General features: G+C 36.7%; 1 pseudogene; it reads right to left on the bottom strand.

The window, feature by feature from the left end:
* Positions 1-17,443: 17,443 nt before the first annotated feature.
* LOC108271630 (potassium voltage-gated channel subfamily S member 2-like) lies at positions 17,444-20,294 on the bottom strand (annotated as a pseudogene).
* Between the last annotated feature and the right edge of the window lie 1,265 nt (positions 20,295-21,559).

The raw sequence follows: 21,559 nt of genomic DNA, 5'->3' as shown, positions 1-21,559 counted from the left end.
CACTGCATGCTACATCGCCAAGCATTGGCCAGTAAAAAACTTTCACGAGAAAAAATGTTCATGAGGTGCATGGCCGGGTTGCAAGGAGAAAGTCACTACTCTCCAAACAGAACATTGCTGCCCTTACGCAGTTTGCTAACAGTCATGCGGTCAGGCCAGAAGCCTATTGGAAAAATGTTTTGTGGACAGATGAGACCAATATAGAATTTTTGTTTAAATGATGTGTTATGTTTGGAGAAAGGAAAACACTTCATTCCAGCATAAGATCCTTATCTCATCTGTGAAACATGGTGGTGGTAGTATCATGGTTTTGGCCTGTTTTGCTGCATCTGGGCCAGGACAGCTTGCATCTCATTGATGGTACAATGAATACCGAATTATACCAGCAAATTATAAAGGAAAATGTCACATCTGTTCATGGACTGAATCTCGAGAGAAATTGGGTCATAGAAATGTTGTGGAAGAAACTGAAGCAAGCAGTTCATGTGAGGAAACCCACGCACATCACAGAGTTGAAGCTGTTCTGTATTGAGGAACGGTCTAAAATTCCACCAAGCCAATGTGCAGGACTGATCAACACTTATCAAAAATGTTTAGTTGCAATTATTGCTGAAAAGGGGATCACACGAGATACTGAAAGCAAAGGTTCACATACTTTTGCCACTCACAGATATGTAATTGTCGATCATTTTCCTCAATTAATAAATTACTAAGTACATTATTTTTGTCTGATTTTTTAAAATTGGGTTCTCTTTATCTACTTTTAGGGCAAATCTGATGTTTGAGGTCATATTTATGGAGAAATATACAAAATTATGAAGGGTTAACAAACTTTCAAGCCCCACTGTAGATACCAATAAGGACCAATAACGGTAATGGTAATTGTTTTAATGGTTAGCTGATGCTTTTTAATGGTATTTTTAGTGGAAACGATTAAAATTTCTGTGATGGTTTCTATTGTTTGTTTATTTTTAGCATAGAATGTTTCTGTCCTCATCTACTGTTGTTTTAATTAATCTTTGTTAGTGTAACCCATTATAGGTATAAGAGATGCACATGGCTCCCTTTCAAAGGGAACTCAACATTGCGTGAGCTTCATGCTGTGGAAAGCACCCTCGTGTGTGGCCGGAATCTGAAGCTTGTGTAACATCATACCTTTTAAAGGCCTGCCGTGATGTGGGTGATGTGGCAATTAAGCGCATTGCGTGATATGAAAAAACGGCACCTGTGAACTGCACAGTCAACCTTATCATCTTCAGCGAGACTGCATGTCAGTGGTTTGTGTAATGCTCGCAGAAAGACTCTTCATTTCCTCTCTACATTTCCTCTCTATATCCTCTCTATATGGGGAAAAGGTCGGTCGGTTCTTGGCTCACCAACTGCGTAGCTGAGCGGCTTCGCGCTCTATTGCTCAGATTATGCAGTCCAGTGGTGCATTAACGTCAGATCCTGTAGAAATTAATTAAACTTTTAAAAGTTTTTACTCCTCTTTATACACAGCTGGAGCTCCTGACAATTCAGGTAACATGGACCATTTTCTTAGAAATATTGAGTTTCCCAGAGTTGACCCTCTATTGGCATCTGAACTTGACAGCCCCATCACCTTAGATGATACCTTAACTCAATCAATTCATTGCAATCTAAGAAAAAGAAATTTCATGTTACATTGGCCCCATTACTTCTGGCTGTATTCGAGGAATCCTTAGAACTAGGTACGCTGCCACAAACATTGAGACAAGCATCTATAACTCTATTGCTTAAAGATGGACCCAACATTATGTAATTCGTACAGACATATTAGCCTCCTATATGCTGATGGCAAGATTTTAGCCAAACTTTTGGCCTCTCGTTTAGAGGGGATTGTCCCTAGCATTATTTCAGAGGAGCAAACTGGATTTATAAAAGGACGGCATTCTTTTTCTTATATTTGTACTCTACTTAGCATTATATATTCAAAACAAAACAGCAACTCCTCTGAAGTGGTCGTCTCTCTGGATGCAGAAAAGGCATTTGATAGGATAGAATGGGAATATATTTTTATGGTGCTAAAGAGGTTCGGCTTTGGGCATGGACTGATATCATGGATCCATTTACTATATGTGGAACCGCAAGCTTCCATATATACCAATGATGCTAAATCTGACTATTTTAGTTTGTCACGGGGTACGCGCCAGGGATGTCCTCTGTCTCCCTTACTTTTTGCCATAGCAATTGAGCCTCTCTCGATAATGCTTAGAACTCTTCCTGTATTTCAGGGTATAATTCACAAAGGAATTGAACATAAATTAGCCCTATAAGCTGACGACTTACTACTTTATGTTACGGATCCGATTGAATCTATTCCAGAGATAATACGCGTATTAAATGACTTTGGGAATATTTTCTGGGTATAAACTGAACCTACAAAAGAGTGAATGCTTCCCCATGAACCAATCTGGCCAAAAAATAAAACAGACTGAAATACCTTTTCATTTGGAGGATTCAAAATTCAAATATCTCGGAGTTAATGTCACCCGTTCCTATTCTGCATAAATGGCGGCAAATTTTACACCCTTAATTTCATACATGAAGTCAGCCTTTCAAAGATCGGTGGCTCTACCATTATCCCCTCTTGGTAGAATAAACATGGTAAAAATGAACATTCTTCCAAAATTCCTCTACCTTTTCCAGTCCATCCCTTTGTTTTTACCCAAATCTTTCTTCAAGAATATAGACCAATTAATCCCCTCTTTTATATAGGCAGGAAAAACTCCCAGGGTTTCCAAATTTTCACTTCAAAAGAGTTGAGTAAGTGGTGGCCTCTCATTGCCTAATTCCATGTATTATTATTGGGCGGCTAATATTCAGAAACATTGGTGCCAAAATTGGTGCTCTGGGTGCAGGCCCCCTCTCTTCCGTGCCACTTAGAAGCAAAGTCTTGTATTTCAAACTCCCTCCCTGCTATGGTGTTCTCCTCCCATCCTATACCCCTTTCACAATACACGGATAATCCAATAGTATGTACCTCCCTAAAAATTTTCTATCGGTTTCGCCGTCATTTTAAATCCATCTCGGCCTCAACCATGGCACCTGTATGTAATAACCACCTCTTTCCACCCTACTTAATAGATTCCACGTTCTCTTTTTGGGAAAAGAAGGGTCTGATTAGATTAGATTAGATTACTGTAATGCCTTACTGTCTGGATGTTTCAGTAGGAATATAAATAAGCTCCAGTTAGTCCAGAATGCAGCTGCTAGAGTCCTAACTAGAACTAGAAGATACGGCCATATCACACCAATATTATCAATACTGCATTGGCTCCCAGTAAAATCTCGCATTAACTATAAAATACTTTTATTAATCTATAAAGCACTAAACGGTCTCGCGCCACAATATCTAAGCGACCTTTTGGTTTTATATGATCCGCCACACCTACTTAGATCAAAAGATGCAGGCTATTTGACGGTACCTCAAATAGTGAAGGCTACAGCAGGGGGAAGAGCCTTCGCTTATAGAGCCCCACAGTTATGGAACAGTCTTCCTATTAGTGTTCGGGACTCAGACACAGTCTCAGTGTTTAAGTCTAGGCTTAAAACGTATTTGTATTTGTAACCTGACTAGATTCTGTTCTACTACTTCACAGTCATAATAATCTTTTTTCTCCCTCTCTCCTTTCACCGAGCCCCACACGAATTTATGGAGATACTAGAGATCCAGATTCTTTCTGCCTCTGGATGGAGCTCAAATCTTCTCTAATTCCAGACTGCTGGGACTACAGCTGCTCCTAAGGCCATACAGACTTCATATAAATCCATAATGAACTTTTTCACACTATCTGTTGTTACCCAGATGAGGATGGGTTCCCTTCTGAGTCGGGTTCCTCTCAAGGTTTCTTCCTCTTAAAACATCTTAGGGAGTTTTTCCTTGTCACCGTTGCCACTCAGTGGCTTGCTCAGTTGGGATAAATTCACACCCTTAATATCTGTATATCATGTTGATATTTCTGTAAAGCTGCTTTGAGACAATGTCTATTGTAAAAAGCGCTATACAAATAAAACTGAATTGAATTGAATCTGAAATGCTTTGAGGATCTTTTCATTAATAATGTGTTTGCAAGCTTTTCTATATTATCCTTGTCATTCAGCCTGCCTCCGTCTCACCTATTCCGTTTCTTTCAAATTAGGCATTGTGTCTCTTCCCTATTCGCTGGTTTTCCCTCCTTACCTACAAGGTCTGCATGGGAAGACGTGTTCAAGCTGAATCTTCATAAGGGTGGCATTATTTCACGGATATATGCAACGATCTGGTCACAGGACGATTCTTACAATATCAAAACCATTAGTGCTTGGGAAGAGGAATTGGGCCTGGAGCTTGACGATGATTACTGGGGCAGAGCGTTAGATAATATACATACTGCCACGTCACGTCTAATCAGGGTCACACGGCGATGCCTACATACTCTGAGCATTTGGAGTAATCCCTGGTTTGTAGCCTCGGGTCAGACTCTATGGGCGTATCCTTATCGCAAGACAGTAATGATAGATGCCTGCCTCACAGGCTGGGGCATGGTCTAAGATGGCTGTCCAGCTCACGGTCTCTGGAGAAGCCCTCATCCGGAGTGGCGTATACATTTCCTAGAAATGCGGGTCATAATTTTAGTACTGAAATTCTTACTTCCTCAATTGAAAGGTCGCCAAGTGTTAGTTGTGACAGACAACACAGCCTTGGTCTCATATATCAACCACCAAGGAGGGTTACGTTTGCACCCCCTGTTCAGGCAGGCACTAATTCTTCTCTGGGCAGAGGGAGACTTTTTGTCAGTGACTGAAATGTACATTCAGGGAAACCGGAATGTGGGGGCAAGCATCCTTTTGAGGCAGGGGATTGGAGGCTCCATCCACAAGTGGTGAAGTCCACATGGCAGAGGTTCGGCCAAGCAGATGTGGGTGTGTTCACCTCAGAGAAGACAACACACTGCCTGCTGTGGTTTGCCCTCACTGATCCCGCATCATTGGGACTGGGTGCCATGGTGCACACATGGCCATGGTAATGTCTGTACATTTTCCCACCGATCACTCTGATCCCACTAGTTCTAGCGAGAGCCAAGACCATCTATGTCTGCTTCTAGTAGCACCATATTGGCCAGCTCAAATATGGTTCTCAGAGATAATATCCCTGCTAGATGGAAGGTCCTGGAAGGTCTGTCAGGTGCCCCAATAAGCCCTTAAGAGTCAGCCTCAGAGAAGGCTTACCTTCTGACTCTAAAGGGTCTGCTGGCCCTGACATCTCTCAAGTGAGTAGGAGATCTACAATCTCTCTTTGTTGCCACTTCCTGCCTTGGATTTGCCCCTGAATTAGCCAAGGCCTGCCTATATCCTAGGCCGGATTATAATCCTTAAGTGCCTATGTCTGCTGTCCAGCCGATAGTGTTTCAGGCTTTCTGCCCTCCTCTTTTCCTCACACCGGAACAAGAGAAATTGCACCTAGAGTAAGTGCTCTCTGTACTTACATCCACCACTCTGGCCAGCAGCATAAGTCAGAGCAGCTGCTGGTCTGCTTTGGTGGCAACAGTAGAGGTAATGCTGCGTCGAAGCAGTGCATCTCTAATTGGATAATGTAAGGCACTCAGTCGCACTATGCCTCTGTGCATAAGGGTGGGTGTTCCACTATGTGGGTTGCCTCCTCGAAGGCTTTGTCCAAAGGAGCACCCTTACAGTGTATGTCTGCTGTGGCAGGGTGGTTTATGCCACCACATTCATTCAATATTACAGATGGGATATACCTTCCACCCCGGGCTCGAGTGTCTTGCAGTGACCCTTGGGCACGGATCTTTTGAACAGGCCATGCCCTCAGTATGACGGAGTGGGTATTTTCGTTCCCACAGCGTGAAGCTCACGCAATGTTGAGTTCCCTTTGAAAGTGAACATCTTGGTTACAAGTGTAGCCCTGTTCTCTGAGAAGGGAACAAGATGTGTAGTTTTGTCATACTGGGGCATGCCTGTGAATTGCATCTTCACTTCAGATAATAGAGTCTGACAGCGTGGTTCACAGGTGCTGTTTTTATATCATGCGACATTCTTATTTGCCACATCACCTGATCACGGCAGGTCTATAAATAGGCATGATGTTACACAAGCTCAGATACTGGTCTGAGTACACTCAGATACTGGTCTGAGTATGCTCAGATACTGGTCATATACAAGGGTGCTTCCCACAGTGTGAAGCTCACGCAACGTCTCGTTCCCCATCAGGGAACAGGGTTACTTGTTACATTGGTGGAAATAACAGCCCACCATCATAAGTTATTATTATGCCTATACTTAGTATGGAAACTACTGAAAATTTGAATGAAAAAAAATGGTACTATAGGTGTAAGAGAGAATACTTGCAGAGCAGAATTAAGCCTGTACCCACTATAAATTAAAAGAAAAAAAAAAAAGAGCCATTAAATTCCATGCCCACCTAAAAAATTGTGATGCAGAACCTCTCCATCACAAAGCCCTAAAATAGAGCTTATCCCAGAGGGAAGCCCCCTCAGCAGAGCTGACTTTATAATTCAAAACATGTCCAGCCAAACCCCATACCAGAACCATATAGATCAACCAAATCAAATTAATAAAATACAAAAAGAATATAATCTAAAGCACTGGACAGAAGCAACAGTCCAACCAAGTAAACACAACCAACATAAGACAGGCTGCCCCCCCACTATTTTAAACTCTTGATATCGGGGTGAACTGCATCACCTACACAGCGGCGTCTTTTTCGTTCTTCTTTTATTATTATTTTTTGCACTCGGCCTTCCAACTCTACAGTATTTAGATTTTTATTGAAGACATCGTCGTTGCATTACTTGCATTACTGATTTTGTGGACTCACTCCTCTTAAATCTACTTCGGTATTAATTTGGTTCTCTGTTTTGAGGCTCTGACTGGGTTAGAGTTTCTGTTTATTTAATTGTATTAATGTTTTTTCCTCGGCTTTACGTCCTACACTGTCATATTATTTGTTACAAGTCTTCAAAAGTTAAGGACATTATATTTGTTATTGTGCGCAGCCTGTTTATCAGACTTGAAGTCAGTAGGGGCTTTTTCTCTTAGTGGAACTTTTTGTCTTGGTAATTTTGTTGGTTAGTTCAACTTACTCTCCAAGTTGTTTTCACATTGTGGAAACATTTTATCATTTTATGGAGACTTTGGGTGTGTGTGTGTATGGGGGATTCTGAGAGTAAACCAAACATGCCAATGCTTTGAAGGATGTGAACTGGAATGGAGTAATATTAGTCAAATGTGAATCTGTTTTTAGAGGATTTAAACCAAATATGGTGAACAAATTATATTATAGAATTCACATGTATGATGTAAATGAATCACATGAATATGAATCACATGAAAATTAATCACCTGTAAATGAATCACATGAATATGAATTGTATGAAAATGAATCACATGTAAATGAATCACATGTAAATGTATCATATGAAAATAAATAAATTAATTAAATTGAACAGAGGCTGCCCCCATGGCACAAAAATTGAAATGGAATTTTTTTTTATTGCTATAATTTATCAAACATTTTTGTTTTTAAATTGTGTGAATGTGTGTACATATGTCTGTAATTTAATGTTACCAATGCTTTGGCAATGTAAAACCTTTTACCATGGCAAAAAACTACTTGAATCACTTAGAGAGAGAGAGAGAGAGAGAGAGAGAGACTCCTGTGCACGATGAGGATATAGCTGAGTTTATAATCTGGCATTGTCACATTTCTGTATATACTCAAGTATGACTGCTAACTAAATTACATTTGCTTTGTAGTCTACTGCATGTATTGGTAATGCAATAATTGATAATAGACTAATTGTTTTGTCATCACTGGACTATAGACTGCAAGCGTTAGGCTACATTAAATAAGCACACGCTATGTTAATATTAGGCTACAGAGTGCACTCTTATCTGGAGAACTCTTCCTAGGCACTTTACGCATTTAAACTGTAGTTAATCTATATTTAAAGAGAGTAGCTACTGGCCGCCAAGTTCTTAGAGAAAACATTATAACACCGATAGTATATAATATATATTCAATAGTCGTTTCCGTTAATTATCGTGCATTTCTTCGACGCGATTTATACAGACTTTTTCTTGTACCACATTCTAATGGGTTACATTGTAACAGCTACAGTATAAAAGAAACATAGGCCTGTATCATATATATATATATATATATATATATATATATATATATATATATATATATATATATATATATATATATATATATATATATATATAAATCTGTTCACTTATTGTTGTTGTTATTATTATTATTATTATTATTATTATTATTATTATAGTAACTGCCATAACTCACCGCAAAAACTGAATTCGCTGTCACACATGTAGTCACCTCCTGCTGTATCTTTCATTTCATTTTTTCCCCACGACTGATGCTCCGAATCAAGTTCCGTATTCGATGAATGAGTTTTATTAATGAGTTTCTTTCTGCTCCGTCTTTAAAGCGTGTGTCTCACCTCCAAAGAAAAAGAGACGGGATGTTTTGCCGCAAACGACGCCCTCGTAAACGGAGTGTCTCGCGCAAGGCACGTGTCCCAGAGCAGCTGTGTGTCCGGACGTTTTTTTTTTTCTTTTTTTTTTTCTTTTTAAATCGTCCCGAGTATTTGCTGTGGAACCACTGCGTAGAACTGTATAATTTTTTATTATTTAGTTCGCTGAAAATTGTTAGTGCAAGCAGAAGAGGCGATCACTCATAAGCAGAGACCATCCGTAGGTTATTAGGTTATTAAGTATTAGGTTATTATTACTTATTCATAAAGTCATTAACACTGTTATAAGCGAGCGCAAATGTGGTATTATTTAAGTGAGATAGGCTGCATAACACTGCAACATACACTCTAAAAACTGTTGAGTTAAAAAATAACCCAACCTTAACCCCACCGCTGGGTAACTATGGAACAGAACACACGCTGGGTTGGTTTGACCCAAGTGCTGGGCTTTACCATTTAACCCAGTATTCTTAGTTGTTCATTTGACCCAAACTAGTGGGTGAAATGAACTCTTTTGCTGGGTTAAGTATACTTTGGGGGTATTTCCTGTCTCATTGCCTTGCTACTTTTATATATTTAATAATAATAATAATAATAATATTAATAATTGCCTCCCCTCCCCCAGTTCAAAGACATGCATGGTAGGCTAATTGGCGTGTCCAAAGTGTCCTTAGTGTATGAATGGGTGTGTGAATGTGTATGTGATTGTGCCCTGTGATGGATTGTCACCCTGTCCAGTGTGTACCCCGCCTTGTGCCCCATGCTCCCTGGGAGGTTTCCCCGCGACACTGTAAAAGGATAAGTGGTATAGAAGATGGATGGATGGATGGATGGATGGATAATAATAATAATAATAATAATAATAATAATAATAATAATATGGATTAACAAATAAAGAAATCGGGTTAAACAAACTTTAAAATATAGGGTTTTGAGTAGTTTTTGAGTTTGCATGTCAGAGATCGTAACAGCAATTTTTCCAATTTTTTACATTTATTAATGAACGACAGATTGCGCTTTTAAACTGATTGTAGTTACATTTAATTTTATCGCACATCACAAGACTCCAATCTTTAGGACAGAGCTTTGGACAGACTTGTGCTTTCTGGTTTCTCTGTAACAGGACAAACGGCAGTTTTTGTCTCATACAGAAAAAATAGAGGCTGATGAGAGAACAACTTTGTACATATATATATATATATATATATATATATATATATATATATATATATATATATATATATATATATATATATATATATATATGTATATATATATATATATATATATATATATATATTGTTGTAGCATATATATATATATATATATATATATATATATATATATATATATATGCTACAACGTAAGTGATATTAATTGGATTAATATGTAACGTCAGTGGATAAATGATTGTAATCAACATGCAATCTCTGTTAAAAGAAACACGAAAAGAAAAAAACGAATAATAATACTAATAATAATAATAATAATATAAAAAATTAAAAATAAATAAATAAATAATAATAATAATAATAATAATAATGGGAAATGCAAGTAGACTAGGCGTGCGTCACTGATAATTGCTTTACCACCACTTCCACAAAGGACATCCCATTACTACTTCTCCATATTCATGGGGTCTTTTCAAGATTGAACCTTTTTCAGTTTCCTCTTTTCAAATTCAAATCCCAGTGGAGCCAAATAAAATACATATAGCTGAAAGTCTATTATTTTCATATACAACAACTGACTGTATTAAACCACATGCATTAAGTTTATATCAATAATGGTTTTGTCCCAGGCAGAGGTAGACTCATTGGCTGAAACTGGTCATTTTGTGATCAATCACTACAATAGAGCTCTATGGGTATAGTCACAGCCCAGGACCCATCAGCCTGAAAGTATAACATCTAAAGCCAGTGATGCCAGCATATGTTATGTGGTTAGCATTTGAGTAACTGCCAAATAATCAACTAAGTATGGAAGCACTTTATTACAATTTTTTTTTTTTTTTTTTTTTTTTTTTTTTTTTTTTTTTTTTTTTACAATTCACATGTTTTGAGATCGAATGGCCAGCCAGATGATGCCTCAATCAGCCATTATTGCATTGTTTCCTATAGTGTTGCTAGATATATTTGATTACTGATTACTTTTATCATTAAAAAAGGTTCTTTATGAGTGCATCTGATGCAATAAATCTTTATTATTAATAATTAAAATTATTGGGTGCACTTCTTTTCTGTCTAAAAGATGTCATCTTTTGCTTTACTTGCTTGTTTGGCCAAAGTATAGTACATTTTCTAATTTCTAAGAATGTTTTTGGCACTTAAGACCAAAATTGTCCTCTTTGCATGTTTTTTATATATAACTGGCCTTGATGACTGCAAAGTCATGAATTAAATAATTTTCATAATCATCACACCTGTCAGTGAGCACTCATGTCCAGTGCGTGGGGACAATGTTATTCTGGATGAGACCACTCCCATCAGGATAAAAATATTTCGTTATTGAATAATGGTGATAAGTCAGAATAACTTTATATTGAACTTTAACCACCACTGAAGAATTCAAACAATCCACAATTATTAGTCACTCTCTAGATTCCTCTTCAGATATATGTGGGTCATTCTATAATTGTGGGTACATTTGATGTCCAAGGTGATATTTTTTTTCCTGTTTCGTTCCAATATTCAAAATTTTCAATACTGGAGTAAAGTGTAACTCACTTATATTCAGTGTAAAGGCAGTTAGAGCACAACATTCTATTATTATTATTATTATTATTATTATTATTATTATTATTATTATTATTATTATTATTATTTTATATATATATTATTATTAATAATAATGAAAATGTGTTTTACTTAAAATTGTGATTTCTTGCTGCCTGAACTTCTTAACTGTTTTTAAAACATGTATTTTTTTTAAACAAATCTGTTAGATTTTCATTTATCACAATGTAAATATTTATGTCTTCAGATCTCCGTCAGCCCTTTCAGCCTGTTCTACCATTACTTCTATTAAGTTTTAGTTCTGTGCTTAGAAAGTGTGGTTCTCCTCAGACCACTTCAGATCGATCTGGGGAGCCTAAGTGAACACACACGGACACATGCATGATGCTCAAATAGACATCCGAGTTTATTCATGCAAACCAAGAGTATTTATACACATTGATAAGAAGCAGTGCGTGGACGGTTTCTACTGGTCCAGGTGTCAGACAGATTTAAACATAACACAAAGAACATAGTCATAATACAAAATAAGTCCTGTGTCATGTTGACACGGAAATACATAATAATATCATCAAGGATAGCAGTTGATCAGCTTATTTAAAGAGGTAATTAAATTAATACATTCATCATAGGTATTTGATAGCAGTTCATAATATAAGAGAGTACATGATATAAGAGAATTTCCTTTCAAAATCCTTTTCTAATAATTATTGTTTTGGTTCTAGGCTTTTGTGTTATTTTTAAAACATAAAATAAGATGCAGTATTAAATGCATTTATAATATAATTTAGTTTGAGTGTTTTTTTATTTTAAAAAAGCTTTTCCATTCTGTTACCACCTTGTAATTCCTTTTTTATAGGGAGTTTTTATTTCTACTGCTTTGCAAGTGAGACAAAAGTAACTTTTTTTCTCACTTTCTAACTTCCCGTTACATCTTGGGTGGATAGACATTAACATACAACCCCAATTCCGAAAAAGTTGGGAGAGTATGGAAAATGCAATAAACAAACAAAAAATCATTTTAAAATTCAATTCAGCCTGTACTACATTTAAAACTAAATAAAAAAATTGTTTTACTTTGTTAATTTATTTTTTAAAAATATACACACTCATAGTAGTGATGACCATGAATTTTTTCATTGGTAAAGTTGAAAATATTAGATATGATTAACCCTGTAGATGATAATATAGCAACATCAGATCAAGGATTAGAATGTCCCTTAGAGAGACAACTTAACGTCATTAATCTCTTCAGCAAAATTATCAACTTGTATACTAGATCCCTTACCTACATGTTTCTTCAAATGATTATTCTGGGAGTAATCAAACTCGTTCTAAAAATAATACATTCTTCCCTTAACACTGGCTATGTACCTAAATCCTTTAAACTATCAGTTATCAAACTGATTAAAAAACCTGACCTTGAGCCCTGTCAACTGTCCAGCTATAGGCCAATATCAAATCTCCCCTTTATCTGCAAGATATTAAAAAGGTTGTAGCACAGCAGCTATGCTCGTACCTACATCGGGATAACACTTATGAAATGTACCAGTCAGACTTTAGGCCTCATCATAGCACAGAGACAGTGCTGGTTAAAGTAGTAAATGACCTACTACTGGCCTCTGATCAGGGTTGTGTCTCTTTGTTCTGTTACTTGACCTTAGTGCAGCTTTCGATACTATTGATCATACTATTCTCCTTGGTATATTATAAAACATTGTTAGCATTAAGGGAACGGCCCTTTCCTGACTCAGGTCTTATTTGATTAATAGCTATCAGTTCATAGATATAAATGGCGACTTCTCCACACATACCGAGATAAAGTTTGGTGTTCCACAAAGTTCTGTTTTAGGCCCAATGCTTTTTCATTATATATGCTACCTCTGGGTCAAATTATTTGTAAACATGGAATTAGCTTCCACTGTTATGCTGATGATACACAGCTGTATGTTTCAGGAAAGCCAGACAACAGACAGCAGTTTAACAAAGTTTGAGGAATGTGTCAAAATTAAATCAAATGAGGCAGGCTATTTGTTGGTATCTCGAATAGTGAAGGTTATATCAGGGGGAAGAGCTTTCTCTTACAAAGCCCCACAGTTATGGAACATCCTTCCAATTAGTGATCGGGACTCAGACACAGTCTCAGTGTTTATGTCTAGGCTGAAAACATATTTGTTTACTCAAGCTTACCATGAATAGACTTGCTTTTATGCAAAGTACACAGTCTTATCCATTATGGGATAGTAAGCATACCTAACAATCTCTCCCTCTCTTTACTTCCCTCTCCCTATCTCCTTCTGTCAAGCCACACATGATATTATGGACATGCCATTGATCCTGACCCTTTCTGCTCTCCGAACCTGCCTGATCCCTAGCTTTGGGTAGAGCTCTCATCAACTGGAGGCTACATTCTGCCACTGAGGACGACTCCAAGCAGTGCAGCCTGAAGATTGCTAAGGATGTTCTCGCTTGAAGTTTTGGACCTCAATTTCACATGGACATTTTCGCAGTGGTTGCTGGGACTACGGTTGATGCTTTGGCCTTAGGACTGCAATTACCACATACAATTTTGCACTCAAGTCTCCTTTAGTGAACAGTGGATTAGTTCAACAAAACAAACTTCATATAAAAACCATAATTACATTATTTTCACACTACCCATATGGGGATGGGTTCCCTTTTCAGTCAGGTTCCTCTAAAGATAGGGTGCCACCCTCACCACCGGCTTGCTCAATAGGGATAAATTCACATACTTAAAATCTGTATCCTGTGTTTATATTTCTGTAAAGCTGCTTTGAGACAATGTCCATTGTTAAAAGCACTATACAAATAAAATTTAATTTAATTGAAAATTTTATTGAATTTCAAAACTGATGACAGCAACACACTCCAAAAAAGTTGGGACAGTCGACTGTTTACCACTGTGAAACATCACCTTTTATTTTAATAACATTTATTAAGTGTTTGGACAACTGAACACCAGTTGGTTAAGTTCAGCCATCAGAATTTTGCCCCATTTATCCATTATGAATTTCTTCTTCTGCGCAACTGTACAGGGCCTTCATTACCTTATTTTGGGCTTCATAATGTGCCACACATTCTCAATGTCTCTCAAGGGACAGGTCAGGACTGTAGGCAGGCCATACTAGCACCCGCACTCTCTGCTTACGCAACCATATGTTTGTAATCCAGGCAGAATGTTGCATTTGTTGGCAGATTGGAGAGCCTCAACCCCTCCTTGCTCTTGAAGGACTAGGCCTTTTTTGGTCGATCCTTATATACTATGATTAGACGATTGCCTCACCTGTTTCACATCACCTTCTTATTTCAACTTGTCATATCGCATATTAGTCCTAAATTGGACCTGTCCCAATTTTTTAGAACGTGCTGCATGCATCAATTTTAAAATAAACGTTTCAAAAAACTATGCAGTTGATTAGGTAAAAACCTCAAATACCCTGTCTTTATAAGATTTTTGTTTAAATAAAAGTCAAAGTGCATTTAAAAAAGACCCCCCTTTGTTTTAATTAGATTTTTCCATACTGTCCCAACTTTTTGGGAATTGGGGTTGTAAATTATACAGAGTAATGAATAACAACATACACTATATCAAACGTAATAAACACAGAACTGCATGGGCTTTTTGGGTTGTTGTTTTTTTTTTTTTTGGCAAACTCTTATCAGGTCTTCATTATTTTGAGTTTTACCATTTACGTCTTGGAGTAAAGCCATTGTTGACACTGTTGTGAAGGGGTTTTTATTCACCACAGAAAGAATTCTTCTGTCATTCATCATATTTGTGGCATATATATTTTCCATGATCTTCCAGGGCTTTTGGTGTTCTGAGCTCATCAGTGCATTCTTTACTTTTAGGAATGAAGTAAATAGTTTATTCCACCAGATCTAATGTTTTTGCTATTTCTCTGATGGGTCTGTTTTGATTTGATTTTTCAGCCTAATGATGGCTTGCTTGAATGGTAATGACAGCTCTTTGGACTTCATATTGAGCGTTAATAGCAACAGATTCCAAAAGCAAATGTCACATTTCAAGTCAAATATAGACATTTTATTTGCTTCTTGAAAGTGAAATCATGAGGGAATAACACACCAGGCCAATTGAGCAGTCAATTATCCAATTGTTTTTCTTCCCTTAAAAATGGGTGGACAACATATAAAAAGTGAATAATTCCTGCAACTTTCACCAGATTTGGATGTACATACCCTCAAACTGTGCACTTTGAGCTCATATTGTTTTTTTATGGTTTAATGACAAAGTCATGTGACACTATTTGTTGTGGTTGATTAGACCAAAGTAGAACATTTTGAGCATAATTCAAAAAGATACTTGTCAAATGTCTGAGACCATATTGAAATTCTCTATTTTTCTTTCTTTTTCATTTATTTATTTATCTATCTATTTATTTATTTATTTATGGAAATAAACATAAAAATAAAAATTAAATCAAAGAAAAATAAATGTTCACCGTGACATTTGTAACACCTTTGTACAAAAGGTCAGATATTCTATGAACTTTATCTCTTCCACTAAGAATGGGTTCAGACGACACTCCCATGGTTTTGCTCTAACATGAACCATCAGGTTTTATACAGCCTTCTGGAGTCCATGCCAGCTCAAGTGCAAACTGTCACTAAAGCAAATGGGAGATATACCAAATACCAAAAATTGAAAAGAAATGTTCAAATTAGTGTAAATATTTTGTAAAATTTCACTTTTCACACACGTTATTGCTGATAATATTTTTGTAACCAAACATTTTGTATTAAATTTGTAAAGCTTGCAAAACAGAAGCATTTTCTTCTATATTGGTCTCAGATGAGCTAATGGTACGCTAACCACTGTGTATATACTCAAATAAGCCAAATTAAGCTAATGTTATGCTAAACGCTGTGTGCAAATACTTAAATTAGCTGAAGCGAACTAACATTATGCTAACCCCTGTGTGTAAATGGTAAAATTAGCCGTGTTTGCTAATAAGCAAGCTAACATTATGCTAACCGCTATGTGTAAATACAACAATTAGCTGTGTTTGCTAGTAAGCGAGCTAACGTTCCCAATTTTATGATTTTTTTTTTTGGAGTTCGTTTACAAATTCAGTTATTTATTCCTAATGATGTGTTAATTTTTAGTACTTAGAGGACACTTTCCATTTGCATGACTTCATTTCCCTAGGGAATAATATATTAAAATTAGTGACACATTGAATTAGTTGCTTGCCAATTATGATTGTTCTTGAATTTTTCAAATAGCCAGTTATTCATTCTCATTAATAAAGTATTCAGAGGTAAATTCGGTTTGTCTGTTTTCATTTAAATCTATGTATTTCTGTAAATTTGATTCATATTGTAGATTTGAACGATGAATTAACACATTATTGCATGGTATCGTGATACTACTTGGTATCATGATACTTCAGAGGGTATAGTATTGTAAGATATGTTTATGATATCATGATAATCCTACTAACCACTTCATTTTACAATTTAATGTAAAGAAAAAAAATATATTATCTGTGTTTATTTTTTTTTTTAAATTCATATATCATGAAACTTGTGCTATTTCTCTTCCTTAATTGCTTAATTTTATAGGTTAAAAAGTTTGATCCTGGTTTTTAAGTCTGTATATTTCATAACATTTCTGTAACAGAGCTGAAAAATTCTTTGGTTAACTTATATTTATTCATTAAAAATGTAAGGAAAATGCTGTATGTTTACTACACACTGGATTTGTGAAACCCAATGCAAAAAAAAAGAAAAAAGAAAAAAAGAAATATTAAATTTCTAGAATTTCTCTCAGATGAAAGAAATTCTAGAAATGTAATATTTCTTTTCTTTTTTTTTTTTTTTGGGACATTCCAATTGTACTCACAATTATTGATTGGCCCACATATAGGGATCAATTTATAAATTTATTATCCGGAATTTTATATCCATAATTTATATATTTCTATAAAGCTGCTTTCTGACAATGTCCATTGTTGAAAGTGGCATACAAATAAAATTGAATTGAATTGAACCAAATTGAATATACATACATACAAATTAACAAAAGGAGAATTATATATATTCATGTATGATTAAGGGTATGAACCAGAGTTATATACTGTCTTGGCTTTTGTACTATTGGAGATAATGGACAAGCAAGTCTCAGAGATGATCAAGTTCTTTTCCTTTTGCAAATGGATCACTCATCTCATACTGTGTAGAAGATGCTGAAAGCAGATTATGTACATAACTGTAATTTACAACCCCTCCTTCATTCTCCACATCTTTTTCCTCTTCCTTTTCCTCATCCTCCAAACAGTGGCTATCACCTTCACATCCTTCTTCCTTCTCTCGTTCATGTCCCTTCTTGTTGTTGTTTCTCACTGAAGCCTCCAGAGCCTTCTGTTTGCGGTAGAAATGCGAGAACTTGTGGAAGATGATGGTAATGGGTAAGGACACTACTAATGTGCCACCCAAGATACATCCCGAAGCTGCTAACTTTACAGCCACTGTGACAGGCACAACATCCCCATAGCCAACAGTGAACAACCCCACCACCAGCAAGCAGGAATGGTGTCCAAACCAACATCCTCCTCATACTCTGCAGTGTAAGCCACACCAGAGAAGACAGATACACCTACAGCCAGGTACAGTAGAAGGATGCCCACCTCTCTGTAACTGTGCTAAAAGGATAGCCATGAAGCAGGAAAGAATGTGAAATGTATGACATAACTTTTATTAAATAAGGAACATCACATTAAATAGAACTTCACTAGCTAAGAGCTTGAAAGATTGATAGAAGTAATCACAAATACTACCAGCATGTTAATGCTATTTAAATTCCAGTATTTATTTGTTTATCTGTAGCAATGGAAATACACAATTGCTCCTCCTTACAAATGGTGAATGTCAAATGGTGCCTCAAAGGAAATTCTCTTTTATCATGTTCTCTTTTATGATCTGCTATCAAATACCTATAATGAATGTATTCATTTAATTACCTCTTTAAATTAGCTGATCAACTGACATCTTTAATATAGCTGACACATGTAGACTTATTTTGTAGTATGACCCTGTGTGCTGTGTGTTTTGTCTGTCTGTCTGGCACCTGCACTAGTAGAAACCGTCCACACACCGTCTTGTTTTGCATGAGAAACTGGAAGGCTCTGTGAACATTCATGTGTGTCAGTATGTGTGTTCATTCAGACTCTCCAGGCGCCTGAACTCTGGGTAAACCACACTTTCTAGCTCATAGCAGCATAGAAATAAGAGTAAAGTTAATAGAAGTAATTGTAAAACAGGCTGAAAGGGCTGATGGAGATCTGAAAACATAACCTGAGATTCCTGAGATACTTGGAAATCTAACAGTAATATGTAATACACAGTAAATATTTTCTCTTCTTAATTAAAATAACATGTTGTCATCAATATGGGAGTTTATTTTGAGATTTTGAGTTAATTGCCCAGTTCTCTATAACTGACCTGTAAATATTGAACGATTCTAAGCAAAGAATTGATAGCGACATGGGAGTGTCATTGAATCAGTGCATCTATTATACAAATATATTCCAACTGACAATACACAAAAGTTGCTCTGGTATGACATCAGGCACAGCAACACTGTTTGGATTTTTAAAAACCTCAGAGTCATTGCTGGGTTGTGAGTAGTTTCCCAACCATAAATATCTAGCCATGAGAAGTGCTATGGTGAGATACTTATCCCTGTGAATGGTAGAGGATAGCTAACATATTTTGCATGGAAATAGAGCTGTTACTGTTTATAATTGTACATCTACAACATAACTCAACATGGCAGGTTTGTTTCATAGAGTGGCCAACAAGTGTACAGGATACAGGTAGGTTTATCTTATAAAATGGCCTGTAACCAGCTACAAAGCAGGTGTACCTAATAAAGTGGCCATTTTGTGTATATAACTCTGGATATATAATAATAGTAGTTGGATATGGATGTCAAGACATTTCCAACCTGGTATCATTTTATTCTGTGTTTAGAAAGCTTAGTATAATTCATTAACAAAATTATCTTACCCGTAATGTAGCACCTAATGACCTCAGGCCTGTTGAGTGTCTGGCCAACTTCAGCACCCTGAAGATCCTCATGGGTCTAAGAACCTGAACTATTTTTCCAATGTTTTCCAGCTCTGAATCACTACCAGCAAGCAGGTAAAAAATGAGAGTGATGTAGATAGGCACCACTGAAACAATGTCAATCATGTTTAGAGGATGAAGGAAAAACTTCCGACGGTTTGGTGCAAGGAGCATACGCATTACCACTTCAAAAGTGAACCAGCAGATGCAAACAATCTGCAAAGCTTGCATGGTTGGATCCTTAATTAGCTGACAATTATCATCATAAATCTGGTACTCTGGAATACTGTTGATGCACATGGTGGCAATTGACATTAACACAACAATGATGGAAACCAAACTGAAGAGCTTGCTTGGAATGGAATATCCTGGATTTTCCAAAGTCAACCACAGGCATTTACGTATATTACCAAAACGCATGTCCTGGAAATGTTGGATATCCTTGTTAAGATCAGATATCTCATCCACAGAAGTGTCCACACTGCTTACATCACTTTCCTCATCCCAGGACTTATGATGGCTCTCTAACCTGCGATCATGATAGAGATAACTACAGCAACTATCCAAGAAGAACTCATTTATGCCCCAGTACTCAATCTCCTGGCAGAAGGAGAAGATGCACAGCTCTTCCATGATGTGCAGTTTTCCAGTTTGATAGAAATGGAAGACATAATGAAAGAGATTAGGGTTTCGGTCGAAGTAAAATTCCTTCTCTTGAATGTCATAGTCATCAAACCTGTAAAATGGCTTCCGCTGTGTCACAGGACAGAAGGCGACACAGCCGTGTGTCTGGAAACCTCTGTAGTGTGCTAGAAGGGAAACTATGCTTCAGACCACCAACGTTAATGTTAACCAGGTGGTCTTCTGGGTTCTGACCACACCCAGGAAGGTTCTTGGTCACCATATTATATTTGTCTGTAAAGTTATAAACAACAACTTGTTTAGAGACCATACTTAATAGTGATACAATCTAATGTTTTCAGAAGGTGCATTCCTTGATTTCAGTTCTGGTGTCTATCAGCACAAAAAATGAGCTGGGCAAATGTTTTCTGTACTATATTGGTAAAAGGTTTATAGACAAAGTAAAACATTTAGTAAAAGTGTGTACCAAGGACCATTTAAAGTTATAGGGTTTAATCAGATATTCCCATGGTTACTTGTGTAAGTAACATGTCTTACTTCTGTGTAAATCATGTACAGTGCTGTGAAAATGTACTTGCCCCATCCTGATTTCTTCTGTTTTTGTGTATATCTTATATTAAATTGTTTCAGAAATTAAAAGAAAATCTAAGATAAAACAAAGGCAACAAAGGCAAAATATAGTTTGTAAATGGTAATGTTATTTATTTAAGCAAAAAGTTATCCAATTCCAACTGGGCCTGTGTGAAAATGTATTTGCCCCTAGTTACTAATTCCCCAAATCCATGAAACTGCATTCATAATGGGATTCAGCTGGAGTAGACGCAACCAGGCCTGATTACTGCCAGCCCTGTTCAATCAAATCCACACTTCAAATCAATCAAAACAGTGGTTCCCAACCTGGGGTCCGCGCCCCCCTTAAAGGGGCACCAGAGTTCATGGGGGGAGGATGTGATCTCATTTGCATTTTGGTCAAACATGCCTAAAATGTTCCACTATGATTAAATTTAATTAATTAATACATTTTGAAATGTTACTAAAAAATTGTATGCTTCCAATGCCAAGGCCAATCTAAAAATAATAATAACGTCAATGATCCGCACTCAATCAGTTTCAGCTAGCAGCTCGTTTTTCCTGCAGTCAGAGCATCATTATTTTATGAATAAAACAACAAGTCTAAGAAACATAAAGTTAAAGTAAAGAAAGAAAGGCTATATCTCATAATAAAGTAAACAAAAGAAAGTAAGGCTATATCTCAAGAGTTATCTTAACTTCAGTTTTACATAAGGACAGGACAGGACTTGGCCAGAAGGTGCCATTTGTGGCAAGAAGCTAGGTAACAACAGCATGAAGACCAGCAATATGCAACAACACCATGAAGCAAAACACCATGAGACTATTGGTGAAGGTCAGGATTTTTTTGAGATGAAGAAGCAGTTGGAACTATCAAAAAGATCTACAGACATCATAAAAGCATTTGAAAGATCAGGCAGTGATTTACACAGACCCACGGAAGCATTATTTGAGTGT

Source organism: Ictalurus punctatus, chromosome 11 (genome assembly GCF_001660625.3).
Source record: "Ictalurus punctatus breed USDA103 chromosome 11, Coco_2.0, whole genome shotgun sequence".
NCBI lineage: Eukaryota > Metazoa > Chordata > Actinopteri > Siluriformes > Ictaluridae > Ictalurus > Ictalurus punctatus.
The sequence above is the reverse complement of the archived record's forward strand: the minus strand, read 5'-3'. Positions and strand labels throughout refer to the sequence as shown.